This window comes from Anser brachyrhynchus (assembly GCF_964034855.1).
Source record: "Anser brachyrhynchus genome assembly, chromosome: 2".
Classification (NCBI taxonomy): Eukaryota; Metazoa; Chordata; class Aves; order Anseriformes; family Anatidae; genus Anser; species Anser brachyrhynchus.
Window position 1 is genome coordinate 57,664,698 of NC_137695.1, and position 23,513 is coordinate 57,688,210.

The 23,513-nt window shown below is 37.6% G+C and overlaps 1 protein-coding gene across 17 annotated transcripts in view; it reads right to left on the reverse strand.

The window, feature by feature from the left end:
• Positions 1–23,513, reverse strand: part of CNTNAP2 (contactin associated protein 2) — a 1,160,459-nt gene that overhangs the window by 770,146 nt on the left and 366,800 nt on the right. For 9 of the 17 annotated variants that reach the window (XM_080582599.1, XM_080582594.1, XM_080582593.1 and 6 more), the window contains exon 1: positions 8–1,181. The exons of 5 other annotated variants lie outside the window; for them this stretch is intronic. The gene's annotated coding sequence lies outside the window, so the exon portion shown is untranslated. 3 more of the 17 variants (XM_080582600.1, XM_080582603.1, XM_080582601.1) reach the window with 3 other exon arrangements.

Sequence of the window (23,513 nt, forward strand, 5' to 3'; positions counted from 1 at the left end):
TGCTTACTTGTATGGGAAAAACACAGACCAATCTTCCAGTGAGAAATAACACTTTCTAGGTCGATGTCATATTGTCAAATCAATACTGTTTGATTTGCTATTTTCCTTCCTATGACACTGTCATTCCTCTATAAAGGATAAATCAAGAGAAAAGGGAAAACTTTGAAGTACTGAGATCATTCATTCACTACATTTCAGAGAAAATATGGACAGCCTTTTTCTACAATACTCTAAAAAACAATAAAAAACTTCAAAACTCCATTAATCTACCTGCACAGTTAGCCAACTTTATGTTTAAGCAGGATATAAATGGCACTTTCCACTTTTGGTTTGTCATTTTATCATTGTAGATAAATATTGTCTAAATACAGACCATGAAACATTTCACTTTACACATCGCAAATAGCAGTACAGCATTGAGGGGGTCTTGTAACACTTAGAAATCTAAATACAGAAGTTGTGTAGCTAAATTTGGATTTGCAATCCGATCCCTCTTTTCAAGATAGAAATTAAATGGTTTTAATATGTTCTCCTTTCCAGTACAAAACAATAGTGATGGAATTGCAGACAAGGACATAAACAGCCCTGATGGTGGGCAAATAATGAACATTCTGCTTTGGAAGATGCCTATGTTGACATTTAGAAAGCAGCAAATACTGAGAAAATTATAGACAACGTCTATTTTAAACTATCTATATTTATTCTGAAAAACAAACAAACAGAAAAGTATCATGGAAAACAAGAAACAGGACAGAAATTACAACAAATAGATTTCTATATCTCCAGAATTGATTATTAGAATTTACCCCAAATCAGACCCTAATTACTAAAAAATGGCAAATTAGAGCCAAGTTTGACCTAATTCCCCTTAGTAGTTTCAAAAGTAACTTACCAGAAGTGCAACAGGAATTGGGCTCAAGTAAGCCTTCAAGCTCTAAATTTCCTATAAAGTATATCTGATAAAATTCATTTGCAGGGGCAACTGAAGGTTAGAATGACACAATATTCATTCCCCCAATTATCCTTCCATCATAGCAGCTGAAAGTTGTAAGTTTACAGAGAGGTCAGTGTCAGCTTTAATCTTCACTTCTGAAAGCCTGACGTAGCACACCAGCCTACGAAGTATACTTTACTATTTTTCAGAAACATTTCTGTACATAAGCTTATTTATTAATTTATTTACTTACTTACGGGGGGGGGCGATATTAGAATTAGTAATTCACATGTGAGAAACACTCCGTAGCCAATAACTTGGGCTCAGGCGAGGATCTCAGTGAAGTAGTAATTTATTCGCGATCGCAGTGGCGGGCGCCCCACAAGCAGGAGAGCGCACCTACTAGTTCCAAAACCCAGTTTATATACTTTTTGATGACAGGACCCTCCCCTGTTTCCCCACTGGAGTGGGTAATCCAGGTTCACAATCTACCTGATGCTTCACAGACAATGCCTGGCCTTCAGTTGCCGGCCTGTTTTTGAGATGGTAATGTTTTCTCCCCTTATCTGGCTTGACTTAACATAGTGATTTTCACCTGATTGCTCTAAGGAGTCTGGTTGTCTGCATTTTAGGAGGTCACCTGCTGAGCTTTCTTATCACTGTAAGCATATCTCAATACCACATTCCTTCCTTCTATACAATGTAACACTGCAAAAACAACATTTCTATTGCCACACACATCAGCAGATGTTTTTGTTAGACTGATATTAAAAATCTTTCCCTCCCCTAAAAAATAGTCAAGGAGAAAAATATTCCTTATTGTATTTCTGAAAATTGTTTCATTTTCATTTTAAAACCTGAAAGTTAAGAGTGGAAATAACCCAAAGGATAACAGTATTTATCTGGATACAGTCCACAAAGTTCTTTTTTTAAAAGAACATTAAAATCACTGCATTAGGTTGTTGTTTTTTTTTTAAATCCCGAAAGATCTTTCTTACAGTAAATGCAATTAAAATAAATCCCTTGATGTAGTGTCTGCTTCTTAACACTCACTGCTTCCTAGTATATCTTAACTGAGCACAAACCACATATGAGTGATCAATCTGCCCTAAGGAACAGTGTTGATATCTAACAATAAAAATGATGCAAAAGAGATCTCATAGTTGCCATTCACAGTTGTCAGACTCAAAAAGGGGTAAAAATCATAAGCCTGAGGAGTCTTATATCATGAATCCACTGTTGGGGAACAAACACTGAGCAGCTTTGGTTATTTTAATGAACACATCACTTTAAACTATGCCTTTCCCATCTGTTCTGCTTTCTAATTACATATGCAAAAAGAAGTTCATTCACAATTGCATCCTAATGGAATCTTAAACAAAACTTGGACAAGATTTAAATATGCTGTGCACATCATCTGTATTCACGGCATCAAGCAGCTTCTTCTCCATGAGGTATTTTCTTGTTTTCCAGACAGAAAGTTGAGGCACAGCAATGGATCACTGCACCTGGCATGCAAACCCCTTGCATACAAAATAACCACAGTGGCATACAAGAGACAAGGAAGAGAGTACAAAAATCTCCCTTTCCTCACAACCCCTTTTCAAGCAAGAGGACACAAATCTTTCATTGCATGTTTATGCATTGCAGCACTGGGGTTTTCCTAACAACTCAGGTCATATCCCTGGCAAGAACTAGCAAGGGTACAGCTAATGGATAGTAGACATTCCCACTGCAGTGCCCCTTCTGAGCAAATGAGCCCTGATTAGCAGATTCTTATCCAAGATTTTACTGACAGTCAGATCAGGAGCTGCAGTAACTAGGGAAGTTTTACTGACTGTGATTGAATAGCATTTACAGCACTTTGAAACCTAGATTCAAGCTCATTACTACATCACTGGTAGTTCCTTGTAACTGTTGTTATTTCTCCTTAGTAGAGATGACAGTCAGAGAAAAAGAAATTGAGGTATTCACCTGATCTATACCATTTCCAATAGCAAAGAGATGGCTGAACATTTTATGGTCACCTAAATGGTCCTATTCCCATTAGTGCAGTCCGTAAAGTGATGGAAGGCAAAGCTAAAATTCTGTAAGTTAAATTGTGATGTTCTGGCTCATCTTGATTAGTATTTTTTCCCCTCAAATGATTGTACATGTAGCATGATTACATGCTCTTATTCAGTCTTAGATCTCTTGCTCTGTGACAAGTGTTCAATGCTAAAAGATAAAAACTGAAACTCCTGTCTTGCAGAGACTTGCCAAGTGAGATGCTGTAGTGAATATAGTTCCTGCCAGTGTGTTTTAGTGTTTGTCAGTGTTCCAGTGATGTGCAAGCAACACTGCCTTGAAATGCTTACTGTAACAAGTAAAAGCTACACGATTATTTCCTTACAGCATTTACTTTTTTTTATTTTTTTTTTAACCTCTTGGTCCATGTCTCACAGAGAAAACATTTTTCATAATATCAAGGGCTTCTCAATTGAAATACCCTGCTCATGACATACTCCCTCCAGCTGTCACATGCCCAGAAAGCCTCTTAGCCCAGCAAATACAACCAGCCTACCTTGTTTTGAAGTCCAGCTCCTGTGATGATTGCCAATAGTCAAATTTCCCTGCAGCTATTGATGTTTGTAAAACCTATTCAGGTTCTGCTCTTGGCCTGCTACAGAACCTGAATATTGTTCACTTTTTTCTCTTTCACTCTTCATATATTTCTACCAGTTTTATTTTATATTTTAAACCTTTTTGTTTGGGGATCTGCAAGAAAAATATATCCAATAGTATGCTTAGCTTGAGATTTTCCCCTAGATTTTCCTAGGTTAAGCCCACCTTTCCACTACATAAACATTGTTTCTATATGCTGAAATTTTCAGACCTGAATTCCTATCTTTCTAATTTCTAAATTTCTCAGAATCTGGTTTCAACCCAAATCATGATGATTTCTCTAAATTCAGAACAGTTAAAAGAAAAAAAAATAAAAAAAAGCAGTCTGAAATATTTTTTCTACCTTATTCCTTTCTTCTTGAATGATAGAATGCTAAAATCATCACATATTTTGATAATTTCCAACAACAACAACACAAAAGCGAAGCCAATGAACTCTCAGTAAGTGTTTCTCTCTTTTCTGAAACAAAACGATTGCAAAAAATAAAAATAAAAAAAATCAGTTAGTCCTACTGAGGGTTTCTGAATCTTTAAAATAGCTATCTGAATCCTTTCCTTTGCAAATTAGCAAAAAAATAAAAAATAAAATAACAGCTAGAGGGAGCTACACTATTTTCTTATTTGTGCCAACACTGTACTACCACTTACACAGATGTAAGGATACTAATACTGAATAAAGGACTGGGTTCTTCCCACTTGCTTCATTTATTAGTCATCATTTCCAAATACTTCTGAGATAGAATTTGTTTGTGATATTACAGCACTCTGTCATCATCAGTGCCATGCATGAATACAAGTTATTGGTATTCTTTTAATTTGTCTTAGTAAATGTGCTTCCTCCACCTGCTTTTCCTTCAAGAAGCATGAGCACAGAACTGTGAAGATATTGTGTGATGATTTTTGAAATCAAGTATAGAGATGATTCAAGAGTTTTGAAGGTTTTTCTGCTTTTGACAGGTCTGACAAAACAATTATTTTTTTCCATCAAGGCATATATTGCTGTCAGCACGATCAATGCATGTATTGCAAACAGATCTTATCCATCATTAAGAGAATATATTTTACTTTTAAAATTATGTACAGAGGTACTGCATTTATTTTGACAAAAGCTTACATTATGCCATCGTTTTTGCTAACAGCAAAATATTTATTGATACCATATGCAGAGTTGCATCAAAATGGGTACAAAACAGTTTTATTCATTATTTTAATTTACAAAAGAATATGCTAATTTCAAGATAGTACTATACTACAGCAGAATTCAACTTTTTAGGGCGATGATTTGCCTAAAGATTATAGTAAACTACTAATAAATATTGACTATACCCTAATGAGTTTATACTCCATGGGGTCAAAGCTTAGCACTGTATACAAAATCATTATAATAGTGTGAGACTTGTACAAGGCAGAAAAAGCCTACAGAAGAAGTTAAAGATATTATACTAATAAAAGTAACTGCTCTTACCAGTAGCATCAAAAGTTAATATTCCCAAATTGTTAACGACATTAATTGGGATTAATGAGATTAATGAGTCCAACATATATTAGACTAACCAGGTGGTGTAGTTTAACCTGGCAGGCAGCTATGCACCACGCAGCCATTTGGTCACACACACCCCCAGTGGGATGGGGAAGAGAATCAGAAAAAAAAAGGGAAAAGCTCGTGGGCTGAGATAAGGATGGTTTAATATGACACACAAAAAAAAAAAAAAAAAAAAAAAAAGATAATAAAATACACAAAGCAAGTAATAAACAATACAATTGCTCACCACCTGCTGACCAATGCCCAACCCATCCCCAGATGGAGCAGCACTCCATCTATGCCCCCATCTCTGCCCCCCGCCAGACACCCCATATAATTGCTCAGCATGACATCACATGTTATGGAATATCCCTTTGGCCAGTGTGCGTTAGCTGTCCTGGTTCTGTCCACTCCCAGCTCCTTGTGCACCCCCAGCCTCCTCATGGGCAAGGCAGCATGAGGAGCTGTAAACTTCTTGACTTAGTGTAAATTAAATTCCTTTTGTGCTTGTTTGTTTTTGTTTGTTTGTTTTTACTCCAAGTTCTTGCAACACAGCCCTTCAAAAATTTAATATAATTTATTTAAAAAAAAAAAAATCCCACACACTCCAACCCTTTTTTCTGTTCTTGAAATTTTAACCTAGGGAAAGAAGGCGAATTTGGAAATGCTTTAGCATAGGAAGGTTCATCTTCCAGGGTCTGTGGCAGGATTCAAAGCAGGATTTAACTTCATGTGCCCTGAATCATTCCCACTTCTTCACTCTACCTCCATTGGACCTTTAAGACCCTTAGCAAGCCTCCCCAAGCTGAAATTAATCTCTCTGCACAGTTTCCATGCTCTCCATTTAATCTATTTAGGTTATAGATCAAAACACTAGTTGACTTGTTCTGAATGCATTTTTTCTACACTTTCAGTCATGACTGCTGAGTACAGCATTGCTGAGAAGAAAAAGCACATTTGCATGTCCAGACTAACTCAGTGTACCCACTCTCCCTGCCCAAAAGGAAAACAACAAACAATGAAAAACCACCCCAAACAGCTAGACTGCAGATCGCTCCTAAATGACTATCGTCTGTGCAGAGCAGTAGCTGGTAGATAAAGCCACATTTACAAAAGAAGCATCAAGATAGAAATCACCTAACTTGGCAGAAGCATTGTCCAGGAAAACAAAGACTTAAGTGAGCACAAAAATAGCTTTGTTGGCTTTACTTTGTCTATCTGTATGCCACCGTAACATATCATTTGCCTCACATAGACGACTGTGAAAATAAACATCACTTTGAAACTTGATGAAAAACGCTGTTACGCTGAAGTTAATTTCTTCTACTTCGCCATACACGTACTACCTTGAGTTCTATCCCTGTAGAACTGGCTGCTCTATTCTTGTAAAGATTACATCCTTCTCTCCTGAATAAAGCTTGTGACTTTTTCTGTATGCTGGAACAAGCAAATATTCATAGCAAACTTCAAGAAAATTTCCACTTGCTGATCCTACATAGGGAAGTACTGTTGTAGCGCAAGAGAAATTGTCCTGGGACATCCATGCAACTGTAAGACAATTTCTCCATAACTTCTGTGTTCTCTCAATTCACTTTTCTATGGAAAAAAAAATCCTTCGCTATGTTCAGCCACATGGATACCATTCCTAATCAAGACAGTAAAAGCAGTCCTGATGGCATAAACCCAGAAAATAAGTATGCACTAAGAACTTCTAAAGCATAAAACACTACTAGCAAAATCTCTACTTCTGTAAAAATTGAATCCTATGATTATTGTGCTATAAAAAGGTCTTAAACAGTCAAAAACACATGGCTTCAGAATGGAAAGTGTGATATGATAATTATATGTATTATCATTAGAATATATGTTTAAGTACAGGTTTTTAGACAGAAAGAAAGAGGAAAAATACCTGCTGTTAATTTGGAGTTTAAAGAATTCTTATGCCACAGCTTCAGGTTCTGACTTAGTCATGTTAATTAAACCTGAGAAAATCAGAATCACTTCTGAGAGCTATCTAACATTTATCAGTTCACTGCATTTAGGTTGGATATTAGGAAGAACTTCTTTACTGAAAAGGTTGTTAGGCATTGGAATAGGCTGCCCAGGGAAGTGGTTGAGTCACCATCCCTGAAGGTCTTTAAAAGACATTTAGATGTAAAGCTTAGTGATATGGTTTAGTGGAGGACTTGTTAATGTTAGGTCAGAGTTTGGACATGTTGATCTTGGAGGTCTCTTGCAACCTAGATGATTCTGTGATTCTGTGATTTTTTTTCACTCACTTTTAATCTATTATTATTATATAACTTTTTTTTTTTTTTAAGTAGTATCAGGGTGAAGTATGATTTAGAGAAAAAGAAAGTGTTACTGGACATATATTTAACAAGTTAATCTCTCAGATGACCCTAGTAAAAAAATCAACATACATAATATTAACTTGACCTATCAAAACATATTCCGAGTGTTAGAAAAATACAATGCTTGATGCTTGATGACTGGGAAAGCATATAAAACTGCTTAATAAGAAAAAAAAAAAGTGACTTTTAAATATCTTTTTTTTTTTTTAAGTAAAATAAAGGGAGTAAAATTTATGACAAGTTTTATTGTGGATCTCTGTTTAATACCAAAGTTCTGTAAGGACTTATGGATACACTTGGCTAAAAACAGTATTTGGTACAGGAGGTTTCATTAAAACACATTTTGAATAACACCATTTTGTTTCTTTAAAATTTGTCTACAGCATTTACACAAAGCAGAGAGCTGAAATATGGAATTATGGAAATACAGAAATTATATGGAAATATGAGATTCCCCTAATATCATTTCTTGTTCATGTGTGTTCAGTCCCCCACTGCCATTTGTGCTGATATTTTGTTAGAGTTGTTTTTCTAGTTTTCGATGCATTGTACTTAATGCTATTTTTCAAGTCAGAAAACATTAACTCACTTTTTTAAAAGTTAAATTCAATAACCTCTTTTAAAAACTATTGTTTTTGAAAAGGGTACATAAGCATACTAGTTAGCAAAAGACAATATATAAAAGTGTGAATGATAACTTCCAGAGATAGACAAGGATACTGAAAGTGCTATAGAGGCAGCTAAGAAGATCCCTGCCGTCACACCAGTTATTAGTGAAAAGGTGCCTGTGAGCACAGTGATGGTGGTAATGTGCTCATCTCAATCTCAGATGCCAGCTGCATCCATGCCAGATGCCACCACCCCTGGCATTTCAGAGGCCTCTGCTCAGCCAGGACTCAGGAGGGAGGAGGCAGCAACCATGTGTGGGGAGTAACTCATCAGTCTCTACGAGTCTGAGGATGGCACTGCCCTCATCCCTCACAGACTGGATCCAACAAAGGGGCTGAGTAAAGGAGCTGTGAGAGGAGGTAAGCAAGCTGCATGCACTCAGAGGATGCACAGGAGATTGACAGGACCATTTCAGAGACGCTGTGGAACCGACAGACCAAGCCTCTCCATTTCAAGGATGGGAGGACAGACCGAGACCATGCTCAAAGGAGTGGTGGATGGGAATTGCAAGATTGGGTTGAGAGAGGAGGGCTGAAAATTTGTCCCTGGTGAAGACACATATAAGGCTTCTTCTCCACCTCCTGTCCTGCAGTTATGGGCACAGTGCTCAGCAGAAGGAAGGAAAGTGGCCTCCTCCTGGGCAGGTGTCACAGAGAGCTGAACATCAACCAAGTATCCACGTGAAGAAGAAAAGAAGGATGGAATTACTGGAGACTCCTGTGGGAGAGGGAGACAGCCACCCTGTGACAGGAGTAATCTGGAAGTTTAGAGTTTACCTGGCACTTGGATCTAGGGTGTTACAGAAAAACTGCTAAAGTTTGTCCAGCCATTGGACCATTACCCCTGGCTGCTCGTTCATGGGTATTCCAAGGATACAGCTAGATTGTCAGCATATCAAGAGTGATTACAACAGCTCCAAGGGGAGAGGCTCAAGGGCATGGAGGCCCCTCTGTTTTTCTCTTCAATTTTCCCAGTTAAAGGGAAAGACTTAGGAAGGGGTAGAGAGGTCAACACGTGGTTGTGCAGCACATGGTTGCACAGCAAGGACTTCTGGGGAGAGACAGGTTCTAACTGACAAAGGGCAACAGCATCTTTGCCAACAAGCTCTTAGGATCTCAAACTTCATTATTTTATGGTCAGAACAGAGAAGAGTGTCAGTGATAATCAGGTCCCCAAACAATTCCTCCATGTTGCTGAGCAGCAGGTCCAGCTAAGTATCACCCCATCTACTGCCTGTATCATGAGGTTATCCTTGACAATCTCCAGAGATCTGGATTGACTGCCTACTATTTATACTGCCCTTCCAGCAGGTGCAAGAGAGATTAAAGTCTTATATGAAAATCAGACTATCAGTCTGGATGAGTTCTGAAGTACTTCAGAGAAAATGTTGTCCACTTTCTCATTCTAATTTGGTGATTTGTAACACATCCTACCACAATGACACCCCTCACTGGCTTCTCCTTGAATCATGACACACAAGTTCCCAACAACACACAGACCTCTAGTTCTCTCTGCTTTTTTCTCAGGCTGCATGCATGCACTTGAAAGAGGTGAGTATGAGCAATACAACGTGGGACTTCCCACTTCCAGGCAAAAGGATGGAGAAACTCCTTAATTGCGAAGTAACCATTAAACATAAATTTTAACTTACGTTGAGGCAAAATTATATGATCTGCCTTAAACAGTTTAATTTCACATTATTAAGAAAATAGAAGAGCCTTACTCCCTAAATGCTTTAGAATCAAAGAATGCTTTGGGTTGGAAGAAACCATTAAAGATTGTCTAGGTCCAATCCCCCTGCATCAGCAGGGACACCTTCCACTATATCAGGTTGCCCAAATATCCATCCAGCCTGTCCTTGGACACTTATGGATGGGGCATTCACAACTTCTCTGGGCAACCTGTTGCAGTGTCTCACCACTCTCATAGTGATGATTTTCTTCCTTATCTCTAATCTAAATCTCTTTCAGTTTAAAACCATTACACCTTGTCTTACCACTACACGCCCTTGTAAGAAGTCTCTCTCCATCTTTCTTATAAGTCTCTTTAAGTATTGAAAGGCTATAGTGAAGTCTCCCAAGAGCATTCTCTTCTCCAGGCTAAACAACTTCAGTTCTCATGACTGCTAGCATAACTGGACAAATACTGTAGTCATAAAAGTAAGAGCATATTAAGCTTGCACTTTAACAGACACATCACCATTTTGCTACCTTTTTCAATGTTTTGCTCTGAGTCCAAAACTTCTGAACATTGTGCTTACAGCTTAATACATTGAGTATTGTCACAGATTTCATTGAAGCTCTCTTGCTGGATTGGGCAACAAGTTCAGCAATGTGCAAGAGCAAGTGCTGGATTTACAAACTCACTAAGAAATCTTAAATGCAAGATACCTTTATTTTATAGTCTTCATAGTAGGTCAGAAAAGTTGATTAGAAAAAAAAATATTTTAGACTTGATTCTTAATAGGTAAAATAACAAGGGAAAAGTAATTTGGAGACAAGAGGCCACGGGGACAAGGTTTCTACCCATCCCTATTTACAGACTTTAAATTTTTTGTTACACCTCTCCTGGAACAACGTGTGTTTGGGTCATAGCCAACATTTCAGTGAAAGCATTACATTCCTATTTCTTATAATTAAAATCCTTAAATGCACAATAACTGATAATAGCCACTGATTTTCTCAACCTTTGTATAATTTTGACTGACAAATTCATTTGCTAGGACTGTTCTTTGCCAAGAATCATGGAAAGTTATCTAAAACAGTCGGTTGTATCATGTTAACTTCCCTGAAGCCATATATATAGTAATCAGCAGATGGATTGCATGCTAGTCAGAACACCGTGCATTATATCAATAATGCCAGACAGTGGTGTGTTTCTTCAGCAGTAAAACTGAGAATTTGAAGTGACAAGACTCAAGCAACTGCAAAATCTGCACATACATTCCCATGTTCCAAAAACACGGCAATAATTCTTATACATTTTTGAGTCAGGCTGATGACTGCAGCGTAAACTTACTTAATGCCTGCCTAGTATAAAAAGCGGATGTTAGTGGTGCCAACCAAATGCCTGATCCAAAAGCTACCGAAGTCAAACAGAGCATTTCCATTAGCAGGGATCAAGCTGTGAAATATATTAATGCACTCTGTTCCTGACTAAACCCCAAACCACTGCCCACTGCCACAAACTTATCAACGCCTCTGCCACAACAACTGGCTTTCTAATGTCATACAATGTTTATAAAAATTTCTTGATAATCTTTCTCTTTATGATGTCACTTCTCCCATTAGCCATGAATATGTTTCTGGAATCTAAGGTCCTGGAAATAGCTGTGATACTGAGGGTAGCAGTACTGTAATAGATTACATTTATCATTTTTGACAGTTACAGTACTGCATAGCATCAAATGAAAACAGCTCCTAAAAGATCGTTTTTCTCTCATATTAAACTATCCTTTCCATGGGAATGATAGAACCATAGAAAGGTTTGGGTTGAAAGGGACCTTAAAGATCATCTAATTCCAACCCCCTTACCATGGGCACAGACACCTCCCACTAGACCAGGTTGCTCAAAGCCCCATCACACCTGGCCTTAAATATTTCCAGGGATGGGGCATCCACAGCATCTCTGGGCAACCTGTGCCAGTACCTCATCACCCTCGTAGTACAGAATTTGAATTAACTTTGTGACAAAGCTGAAGTCCACAAACTACTCTTCCAGAGTGGGGAATTAGACTTTGTACGCGCAGCAGAAGGGAAATCATCTTTACACTTTTTTTTTTTCAATATTTAGATATCATTGTGCTGTTAACCTGAATTTCTGAACACTTGCAGTGATTTTAATTGACTGTGTCACCAACAAATAGACTGAAAACCTGCATGACAAAATCCTTCTTTTAATAAGGGGGCAGTTGTTATAAAAGACTAGGTTTATTATTTGGAACTTTCCTCTTACATTTGACATGAGCTTTTCTTTCAAATAAATGTTTAGATACATTAGATTGGGTAACTTGGTGAACTTGTTTTTATAGGTTCCTATTTAGTAAAGGAAAATGCAATGCTCAATTCTATATTCTAGAAGCATATTCTATACTTTCAAACACACATAGTTTTAAAAAAACAATATAATACCCCTGGGAATAAAAAGAAATAAAATGTGGACATGGTACATTAGCTTAATAAAACCCAGGAAAGACATTTACGAACTAACTGGCCTGAGGGTCCCTTTAGGAATAAACAGAAATAGATTGTGGTTCTGTTTTCTATACAATCTTCCAATCTTCCTTCACTATCACTGTGCAAGAAAAAGGGCATCATAGTCTTTCCATTTGAACCAGGCAGTGGTATTCAGGTAACAAGTGCATCCTAATTTGTTGAAAGCAGTTTATTGAATCAGTTCTATAGCCACAGTATGTCAGTGTAGCTGTCTGAACAGATCTGAATTCATGTTATTCCTACCCTATATTTTCCTTGTGAATTATAAATAAAAAAGACTGACACTGCCTTCTTTAAATATCAAAATGCTGAAAGGCATCTATGCTGAACTTGCCTGAAAAATAAATGGAATTTAGGGGTCCAACCTTTTTACGTACCTTTGTAAATCTTTTTATCTGTTACTGCCTCTCTCTTCTTTCATGCCAACTCTTACAGTTCATCTCACATCTACTAAACCTGCCAAACTAGATACAAGTTTTTACACCTTTACAAGTACGTGGTATTCTTTTGTGGATGGGAGTAAGAAGGAGGAGCATAAGAAGGAGGAGCATACTTCAAATACAGCTTGTCAGGAAGTTACATATACTTATTTAAAGCTCTATAAATACTTACCAACCAATACCTATGGTACTGATCAATATCAAAACTAACTCTAGGCATAATCTTTCAAATTAAGCTTTTATAGATCCCACATTCAAGGCATTCAAGAATTTTCAGCTAGGCTGCTACTGTTGACAGCTTAAAATCATCTATAATAGAAGCCCATATTAGATTTCCAATTAGCATTAGATTGTAAATAAAGCTATCAGCTTCTGTTGGAACACTATTACTCTACTCATTCATGCACCATTCTGCATAAGAAGATAACATCAGTGACTTTTGTCTGATGCATAAGAAGGAAACAGTAAATAGTCCCACCTTGACTAGACAAAGAACTTACTCCTGCAAAATGCTAACAATAACTTTCCAGTAATACCGATAAATAATACCTATATTTGTCTGGATTTTTTTTTGAAGTAATGTATCTAATTTGTATTTATTACAGAAAATAAAGTGCTTAATTAAATTACTTTCTATCATAGATTTTAGCACCTTGACAGAAAGCCTAAATCTCACAATGCTGCTCTTTAGTCTTATCTGCAGCATCCTGTTCTTTATCTGTAATCTTTAGACCTTTTAAAGTTCTTGGGGCAAATTTACAAGATAAAAGCCATGATTACTGCCTTCAATTTCTTTGCTTGAAAAGTAATGAACAGTGAGTTTCTGAAATCATTAAAAGCATTTCATAGCTAAACTTTTAGCTGTGTTTCATGGGTCATATCAGACTATGCAGACTATATTCTTGCAATTTTCTGGTGAGCTAAAAAATGCATAGAGCTTTCTAAACACAAAGCAGGAAAACTTGTTATTGACTAACGCCCTAAAATGAGAATACGTCTGTTTTCAGGGAACAGAAGATGGAGAGAAAAGGGTGTGGGTGCTTTCAAGCAACTGAAAATGATACAATTTATCAATTCTGTTATATCCAATGCTATTGTCAAACCAAATGTTTTATTTGTTTCATTATCTCTACTAATTTACGAATTTGTTGTTAGTTTGTATTCCACAGTCCCAATCCTATTTTTCAACAAGCTCTGGATTTATCCTAATAGGATAAATCCTATATTTATCCTAATAGGATAAATCCATTGGTTTGGGGGTCTTTTTTCTTACTTGCAGTTAACTTCCCTTGTTCCTTTAAACTTCCATGCCTTTGTAGGGTAGTCTGAGAGGCTGAAAGTGTTGCAATCATCCATAAAATTGGATAAGCCTGTAGATTTCCCCAGTGAACCCTGTCATTGTGACTCCAGACTCATATGGAAGGACCAGCTGTAAACGAACAAGATAAGAGCATAGGAATTGATATACCATACCTACCGAGCTGGTAAGCTAGTAGCTTTTCTCAAAGGGTGGCCAATATCACAAATTTATAGCTAGGTGACTAGGCCTCAAAGTAGACAAATGTAGAAAAAATATTCCCTGCGAAGGGCTCATCCTAATTCCTAATTTCCTAGCAGAAACTGGAGACCAGGAAATGTTTGAAAAAATTTATTGCCAATTTCTACTCAGTTTCTGGTATCTCTTTTTTAATCCCTAGCTATATCACTCCTTTCCAGATGACTTTTTGGATGTGGGTCATCAAACAGCCATCACAGGTTAACATGCTGGTTGCAACCTTAGCTTGATTTCCTATTACTTAAGGTTTCAAGAGAAGAAAAAAGCAAAAACATCATTGCCAGTGGCCATCTAGAATTCTGCATATGAAACAGAGTTTGGTTTTACCTTGAAAATATATGTTAATCAAAGTAACTTTTAGAGATTGCTCACAGTAATTCCATTTATAATTAATAGCTGTTTGGTTCTTGTCTCTCAATAACCATTAATTTTAAAATATGACATGCCAATTTTTTTACCAAATAACTGAGCACCATTTTGGCCAAATTTAGAAACTAGTTAATCACAATTAAAAACAACTAACCAACCAAACAAAAAACCCAAACCACAGCATGCATATAAGCAACAATCAAAGAATCACAGAATGTTTAAGGTTGGAAGGCACCTCTGGAGGTCACCTACTTCAGCCCATCTGTTCAAGCAGGGACACCTAGGGCAAGTTGCCCAGGACTATGAATCATCTCTACATAAAATGTATAGCATGAGGGGTGTTGCTGGCCAGCTGTTAAAATCAGGAAATTAAATAATCCCCACACTGGGTTTTGTTGAAGATTCCTCCCCTGTCATTAACAACAGATAACTATTTGGTACTGAAGAAAGTAAAGCTGTTTACATACCATCTCTCTCAGTAGAAATTAGAAACAATTTGGTTTGTACATTAAAAAGAATGTCTAAATATTCTACATTTGGCAGAACGTCAGCTAAAGTTATCTCAGTGCAACCCTATTATATACTCAACAATATTGATTTCCTAGCAAAACCAGAATTTTTTGGATTGGAAGGGACCTTAAAGATCATCAATTCCAACCCCCCTGCCATGGGCATGGACACCTCACATTAGACTATGTTGCTCAAAGCCCCGTCACACCTGGCCTTAAACACTTTGGTGGCATCCACAGCTTCTTTGGGCAAACTTCTGAAGTGACTCACCACCTTCAAAATAAAGAATTTCTTCCGAATATTTAATCTAAATCTACCTTTTTTAGTTTAAAACCTTTACTCCTTGTCCTGTCATTACACTCCCTGATAAAGAGTCCATCCCCAGCTTTCCTGTAGGCCCCCTTTAGGTACTGGCAGACTGCTATAAAATCTTATTGGAGCCTTCTCTCCTCCAGGCTGAACAACCCCGACTCCCTCAGCCTCTCTTCATAGGAGAGGTGCTCCAGCCCTCTGATCATTTTTGTGGCCCTGCTCTGGATTCATTCTAATACATTGATGTCCGTCTTCTGCTGGGGAACCCAGAGCTGAACACAGTACTCTAGGTGGGGTCTCACAAGAGCAGAAGAGTAGAGAGGGAGAATCACCCCCCTCAACTTGCTGGACATACTTTTTTTGAAGCAGCCCAGGATATAGTTGGCTTTCTGAGCTGCAAGCACACATTGCCAGCTCATGTTGAACTTCTCATCAACCAGATCCTTTTCCTCAGAGCTGCTCTCAATCCTTTCTCTGCCCAGCCTGTATTTTTCCTTGGGATTGCCCCAGCACAGATGCAGAATCTTGCACTTGGCCTTGTTGAACTTCATGAGGTTTGCACAGGCCCACCTCTCAAGCCTGTCCAGGTCCATCTGTATGGCATCTCTTCCCTCCAGCATGTTGACCACACCACACAGCTTGGTGTCATCAGCAAACTTGCTGAGGGTGCACTCAATTTCACTGTCCATGTCACCAACAAAGGTGTTAAACAACACCGGTCCCAATATCAACCCCTGGGAAACACTAGTTACTGATCTCCACTTGGACATCAGGCGATTGACCACAAGTCTTTGAGTGCAACCATCCACCAGTTCCTTACCTACCTAGTGGTCCATCCATCAGATTTATGTCTCTCCAATTTAGAGACAAGGATATCATGGGTCTAGAGTCAAATGCTTTGCACAAGACCAGGTAGATGATGTCAGCTGATCTTCCCCTGTTCACTAAATGCTGTAACCCCATTGTAGAAGGCCACCAGATTCGTCAGGCCTGATCTGCCCCTAGTGAAGATATATTGGCTGTCACCAATTAACTTCTTATTTTATATGTGCCTTAGCAGAGTTTCCAGAAGGATCTGCTCCATGATCTTACCAGGCACAAAGGTGAGACTGACTGCCCTGTAGTTCCCTGGGTCTTTCTTTTTTTCCTTTTTCAAAATGGGAGTTATGTTTCCCCTCTTAGAGTCAGTGGGAACTCACTGGACTTCCAAAACTTCTCATATATGATGGAGAGTGGCTTAGCAATTTTATCTGCCAGTTCCCTCAGGACCTGTGGATGTATCACATCTGGGCCCATGGACTTGCGCACCCTTAGGTTCCTTAGCTGGTCTTGAATCTGATCTTTTCCTACAGTGGACTGTTCTTCATTCTCCCAGTCCCTGCCTTTGCCTTCTGGGGCTTGGGCTATGTGGTTAGAGTTCTTGCCGGTGAAGACTGAGGCAAAAAAAGTCATTGAACTTGTAATTTGACCATTTTAACACATTTTGTCACTGCAGAAATATATATTTGTCCTAAAAGGAATGAGAAAAGTTAAGGGCTCTGAAGAGACAATAGCTCATTATTGATATTCAGTTGTTTCTTAGATGGCCAAAAAACTACCAAAGACATATAAGTCAGAACAGTATTATTCTACGTGAACTATCACACCTAAACAAATAGATCACTTCACAGGGAGAGAAGCAGGACAGATAGGGGAGAAAAGGGTTAAACAACTATTGACATTTCTTCCGAGGATTGCCTGGTCTTTAACTATCCTTCACCAAAATAATTCTTCATACAGACAAAAATGTAGAAAGTATATCAGCTTTTTTTTTTTTTTTTAATATCTGGGTCAGCAAAACTAAACTGTTACTTCTTAATTACACTAACGGCTTTTCACTCTGTAGCGTTACAGTAATTTGCCGTTCTGCACAAACCCGACTCATATCTTAGCTACAATGATAACGTAATAGAGGAAAATAATTCTCTGTCTGTCTTAAGGGAAGGATTTTTCTCTCACTCAAAATGCTCTGATTGGGATCTACACAACAGTCCATCATCATTCACCTCTTCCCTTTCTACCTTAACTGGCTATACAAGGCTTGCATAAAGCTGAAGTTTTTAAAAGTGATCTTCATCAGTACGAGTCGGTGCACTTTTTTCTTTCAAATGTGTATGCATGTGACACTTTTATCAACATTAAGATAACTCTTGCACAAAAAAAAAAAAAAAAAGAGGTTAAAAACTTTCATCAAGTTTATGAGATAAAGTGAAGTCATTGAAAATCTAAGATGTGGGGCTGGATTCCAAGTCAGACTCTTCCAGATCTCTTCCTGAGATTTTTTGTGGATTATGTAATAACTCACATACAGAATAATGAGTATTAATGTTCTATCTATTACTGAGTAGCTTAGACTTGCTTGTGAATAATCTAAGTCTAATTGTGAAGGCTGAAACATGAATAATAGCTGCACTCTCCCATTCTCCAGTGAATAGTCTCATTTTATCACATTAATTCTTTTCTCTCTTTCAGCATGTAACTGTACTAAGAGGTTATAATGGTAGCCAAATAGCTCCCATTTTTACCAGCATTTATGCTTGTTTATGACTTATTTGGGAAAGACAGTGCTTGGGCTGCACTAGAATCTACCTACCAGTTGCACTGTTCTCATCTACATAAGGAAAGCCTTCACTTTATGTGTGGGAGAGGGTGAACTACTCATACTGACAAGAGGTACCTACTTTGAAAGCAGCTGATGGTGCATTTTCTGTACACTCATTGCATCTTTGCCTACCTAGTTCTAGATGAGTCTCACACATCTCTGTATCTTGGTATGAAGAATCCGTAAACATAAATGAGCCTAGGATAACTGACCTATCAGCTTCTGCTACTCCTGCATGTACTGGATCTGTCAAAAGAAGTTGGCCAGGTTTCCTATGTTGAGGTTTGTTTATTTATTTATTTATTTATTTATTTATTATCACGCATATTCCCATTGGTCTGTGCAAATGCTGTAGCTCCATTGTCTGAGGAAGTATGAAATTTTCTAATTTGTTTGTTAAATTTGGCAGCTGATGTGTAGGCTAGTTCTCTGTGAGGTGTTGTATTGAGGAGACATTGAGCAGAACTGCCATGTGCCATTACTGTGCATTTTTCAGTCAAAGCCTGACCCTTTATGTTAACTCTAAAGCAGAATTATGAAGTGCGACAGTTTCCACTTTTTAAACGGGATAAAATTCCACTGCTTATTTTAAGAATTGAAATTAGACAGAAAGACCAGATATACTGAAGCTCAAGTATAAATGGTTTAGTCATCCAGTGTTTGTGACCTTAGTTCCTGCTCAAATGAAAATAAAGATATAAGTATTCTGATCTGAATCAGAGTTAATCAGATCTGCCTTTTCAAGATATAATAGGGATGAAGACAATAAGAACAGGAACAAATTTATTAGCTATTTACAGATTAATGTCCTGGTGTAGAATCCTTTACATGCAACTCTGAGTTTTTAGGATAGCTGATGGGGGATTTGACTACAAGGGGGATAAACAGCCATTGCTGCAGTGGTCCCTGGCGGATATGGGAAAAGTATATCTGTGATAAATGGATCCAACCCGGCTGTCTGTGAGACTGCCAGCATCATAGACACTTTTCTGCCAGAGTCAGCAGTTCATTAGCTTCAGAAGGTACTAATGAACTAAGTCGAGATTTGCCTGAAATAAGCTAGCTGCTCAGCAGAGCCCAGGCTGATTTGCTGTCCCCAGCTGTCTGTGGCCCTAGACAGCTGCCCATTTTGCTTATAGCTCCAGCTGGTCTTGGAACTGCTGTCTCTGCAAATAATTGTTGTGGAAGATGTTTCTCACACAAAGTTGAAGACAAAGCTCAGCACTACTATTCTTTTTTCCTCCTTCTCCCTATCTAGGCATGTATCTAATAAGCTAATTATGTATTCTGAACTCCTTAATTAAAAAATAGTTATAAAATGGAAAAATGGCCATGCTTTCTGTTTTGATTGGGTTATTGCAAATTAACATAAATTACTGATGATTTATTTTTTTCCATTTTTTTGAGCTTTGATTTCCACAGACTTTGCTACTTTAACTGTATTTTTAAAGAAAATGATGATTTTCATTTTTAAATGTTCTTTTTCAATGTACCAGTCTGTCCTGGATGTACAATAGTGTAATTTTATTTTATTTTATTTTATTTTTTGCACTTCTTTTTCCTTCCCCTTCATATATGTATGCATGTATGCAATGTATGTTTTTTTCCTACTCCCTATATATTGCTTCAAAGACTGAAAGGACTTGTAGTTTCAGTAAAGTGAGCTACTGCAAACATTTTCATTTGTACTTTTAAGAACTGCTTCTACAAAATGTGGATATTTATTTAAAATATTTCATTAAGGCCAGACCGTTGAAGCACAGAAAACAAGTGTTAAGGTCAATTGAGTGGCAATAAAAACTGTCTTCAAAAAAGGCATTCATGGAGCAGAACCGAGTTGCATTAAAAATCAGAACAGGCTATTTATTTTGAAGTTGAGGGTATTTAATTTGAAGGTGGAGAATAAGCAAAATAGATCACGTGGTTAGATGTGAGTTAGATTAACACATACAGAAAAAATATACAAATCCAACAATAATATTTGACCACTAAGTCATTAGGGAACAAATGCCTTTCCTACAAAACTTTTCTTTCTAGTTCGAAAAGAACTCATAAACAATGAGCTGAGCCTGAATTATTTATGTATTAAGAAAAATAAAAAAAAATAAATTAAAAAAAAAAAACAGAGGTAGAAGTTAATGTTATACATAGTTATAATGCTATACATAGCTTTGGCAAACCATATAACCATATTTCATTGCACAATCTGTGTTTATCTAAAGCATGTATTTACAGAAAGGGAAATATATATACTTTTTAAATTTAAAGGCAAATATGTTTCAATTATTTATAAATTTTTAGTCAGGAAGATCTTTATTACAGAGAGACAAAAGCTAGGTGGATGATACTACTGCTTTTCTCATTGTTATTACCATTCTGTTATGCTACCCTAAGTGCTTACTAATATAAGAAAGACACTGTTCGGTAATGTGGACAGTGAATTTACAAACTACTGGCAACTCTATACTGACTTCCTCTGAGACGTTTTTAATCAAAATGTAATGAGTTTTGTTGCCTAAAGACATTCATAGTGTGCTGTAAGGGCCTGTCTACATCAGGAGATTGAAGTATTTAAAGTAAGGATTTACTGTGTACTAATTACTGCATACTAGCTCCCTGCTATCCCTCTCTGGACAATGTTAACTCAGAGTGTGCACCTTCTTACTTGGGGATTGACGCCCAGACTAAATTCCTGTTAAGTACCATGAACAGACAATACCAAAGAACTCATAGAATCCCAGCTGATACAAAACCATGCCTTTGTCAAAAGGAAAACTACATAAAATACTTTCCATATCCCATTACAGAAAAATAAAAAGGGTTTCAAGAAGTAGTGATGCTTACAATCTTGCAGTTTTTAATAGCCATGCTAGAAAGAGCCTAAGCCAGGTACCCCCAGATTTCTTCTAAGGTGAGATTCTCACAAGCAACTTTTTAATGTCAATAGTCAGAGCTGTTGCAGAATGAATCTTATTGATTTACTGAGAATGAACTGAGGAATAAAAGAGTCATATCCCATTATAGATAAGTTTTTGCATCTTCTACACAGAAGCCAAAATAGCCAAAATTTAATGCTCCACTGAGAAAAATATACTGTCTCAATTACACCTATGCCAACACTTACAACTTCTGATGCTTGTTTTAAAGACACATCAATAATCCCGATAACAGGTCAAGGTCAGCACCATGATTAAAAAGCAACATGAAAGCCTAGACAGGAGTCATATAGTGGTGATAAAAGGTCTGCTTTTTGAATATCAGCTGTCCTACAGAAATTTCTTCCATATTACATTATCAATTTTGTTGGCAGCTTCGGATTTCTGGCTAATACTGGACTTGAAAGAGAGTCTAGGATGCCAAATTTCTTCTTCTTTATTCCGCTGTGCAAAAGATACTTTCCATACATCCTAAGATTCATTATGACCTTCATACTTTTACCGTCTGCTGGGATTATTGCTGAAGTTCTGAGACTGCTCAGTTTCAAACAGCTTCCAATGATATTATATAACACTACATTATGTTGAAATAATGCAGAATTTCTTCCCTAAATTAAAATGGTATGAGGTGGATGATGGGCAGCATTAATTTCTGTACCAGTGATAAGTGTAAGGTCCAATAGCTTGGGAACCATTAAAAGGAAAATTGATAATGCATTACATCAGATGTGTGCTAAGAATCCTTCTTATGATGTGATGCAGTCCATTGATTCTATTGATGGCAGGTCATAAGATGTTAGACCTTGTAACCTTGATATCACATATACACTAGCTACTGTAGATAGATTTTTCAAAAGCTCTGGAATTAGCTAATTAAAAACTCTCCTTTCCTGTGACGCCATTTTAGTTAGGAAGGTGTTAGCAACATGGATTACTTTTGCAGAAGAATAGGTAGGACATAAAATGAAAGAAAGTCTGAAACCTTTTAAATGTAGTCTATTAACTAGATTTCAATTAAAATGTGCTATAGTGCAATTAATAACTTAATGGCATATATTAATGTGAATGACTTCTGTCAGCCATTTTGAAAAGGAAAATGTAATTTTTTTTGCAAAGGTAACATTTTTATTTTTCTCCAAATATTACATTAGATCATTTAATACGCTGAGAAATGTTTGGTTTACATAGGTATAGTTAATGAGCTGATTACTGAGAGACTATTCAAAATATTTCTATGAAGTGTGTCCAAAATAAAAAGTATTAGAATTTTAAGTATTCCAAGCTTTTGCTTACAAGACTCTAACAAGTCAGAAGTTATCATGCTGTACCTTCCCCTAACCTACTTTCACTATGCATTCATCACATCTTTCCAGCCTCCACCTATGTTCTGCAACACCTAAAGTTTCAAAGTTTCTTTACCCCTTTTTCTGCAGGTCTGACAGGGATAGCAGCAATTGCTTCACCCTACATTAACTCCAGTGAGGCATACTGATGAGAAGCAGTATTGCAGAGGAACCACTGTCCTTTGCTCACAAAGAGAAAAAGACAGAATAGTTTACAGCTTCTGTGGCCTTCTTGTTCTTTCCACAATAATAAAAGGAAAGCATTTTTCAAAGCTGCTATAATTGAAAGCACTCAGAAAGCAGAAGAGGAGAGGCCACCCATGACATGGTCAGAGAGTGGTTGAGGTTGGAAGGGACTTCTGGAGATCATCTAGTCCAACCCCCCTGCCAAGCAGGGTCACCTATGCACCCTGCACAGGATCACATCAAGGCAGGTTTTGAATGTCTCCGGAGGAGACTCAACAGCCTCTCTGGGCAACCTGTTTCAATGCTCTGTCACACTTACACTAAAGAAGTTTTTCCTTGTATTCCTGTGTTTCAGTTTGTGCTTTTTGCCTCTTATCCCATCACTGGGCACCACTGAAAAGAGTCTGGCTCCATCATCTGGACACTCTCCCTTCAGATATTTGATAAGATTGATAAGATTCCCTCTGTCTTCTCTTCTCCAGGACAAACAGGTCCAGTTCTCTCAGCCTTTCCTCATATGAGAGATGCTCCAAGCCTCTAATCATCTTTGTAGCCTTCTGCTGGACTGTCTCCAGTAGTTCCATGTCTCTCTTGTACTGGGGAGCCCAGAACTGGACACAGTACTCCAGATGTGACCTCATTAGGGTTTAGTAGAGAGGGAGAATAACCTCCCTTGATCTGCTCTCAACACTTTCCCCAATGCACTGCTGACTCGAGATACATTTTGCTGACTATCCTATCTCTATAGCACTCCCTTTACCCCATCTTTCCTACTTTAAAGCTCTCCTTATCAGTTGGGGTGTTTTGGGGATAGGTGAAAGAGACAGCTTTGCCAACATGCATTGTAACACCAGGCTTCTGACT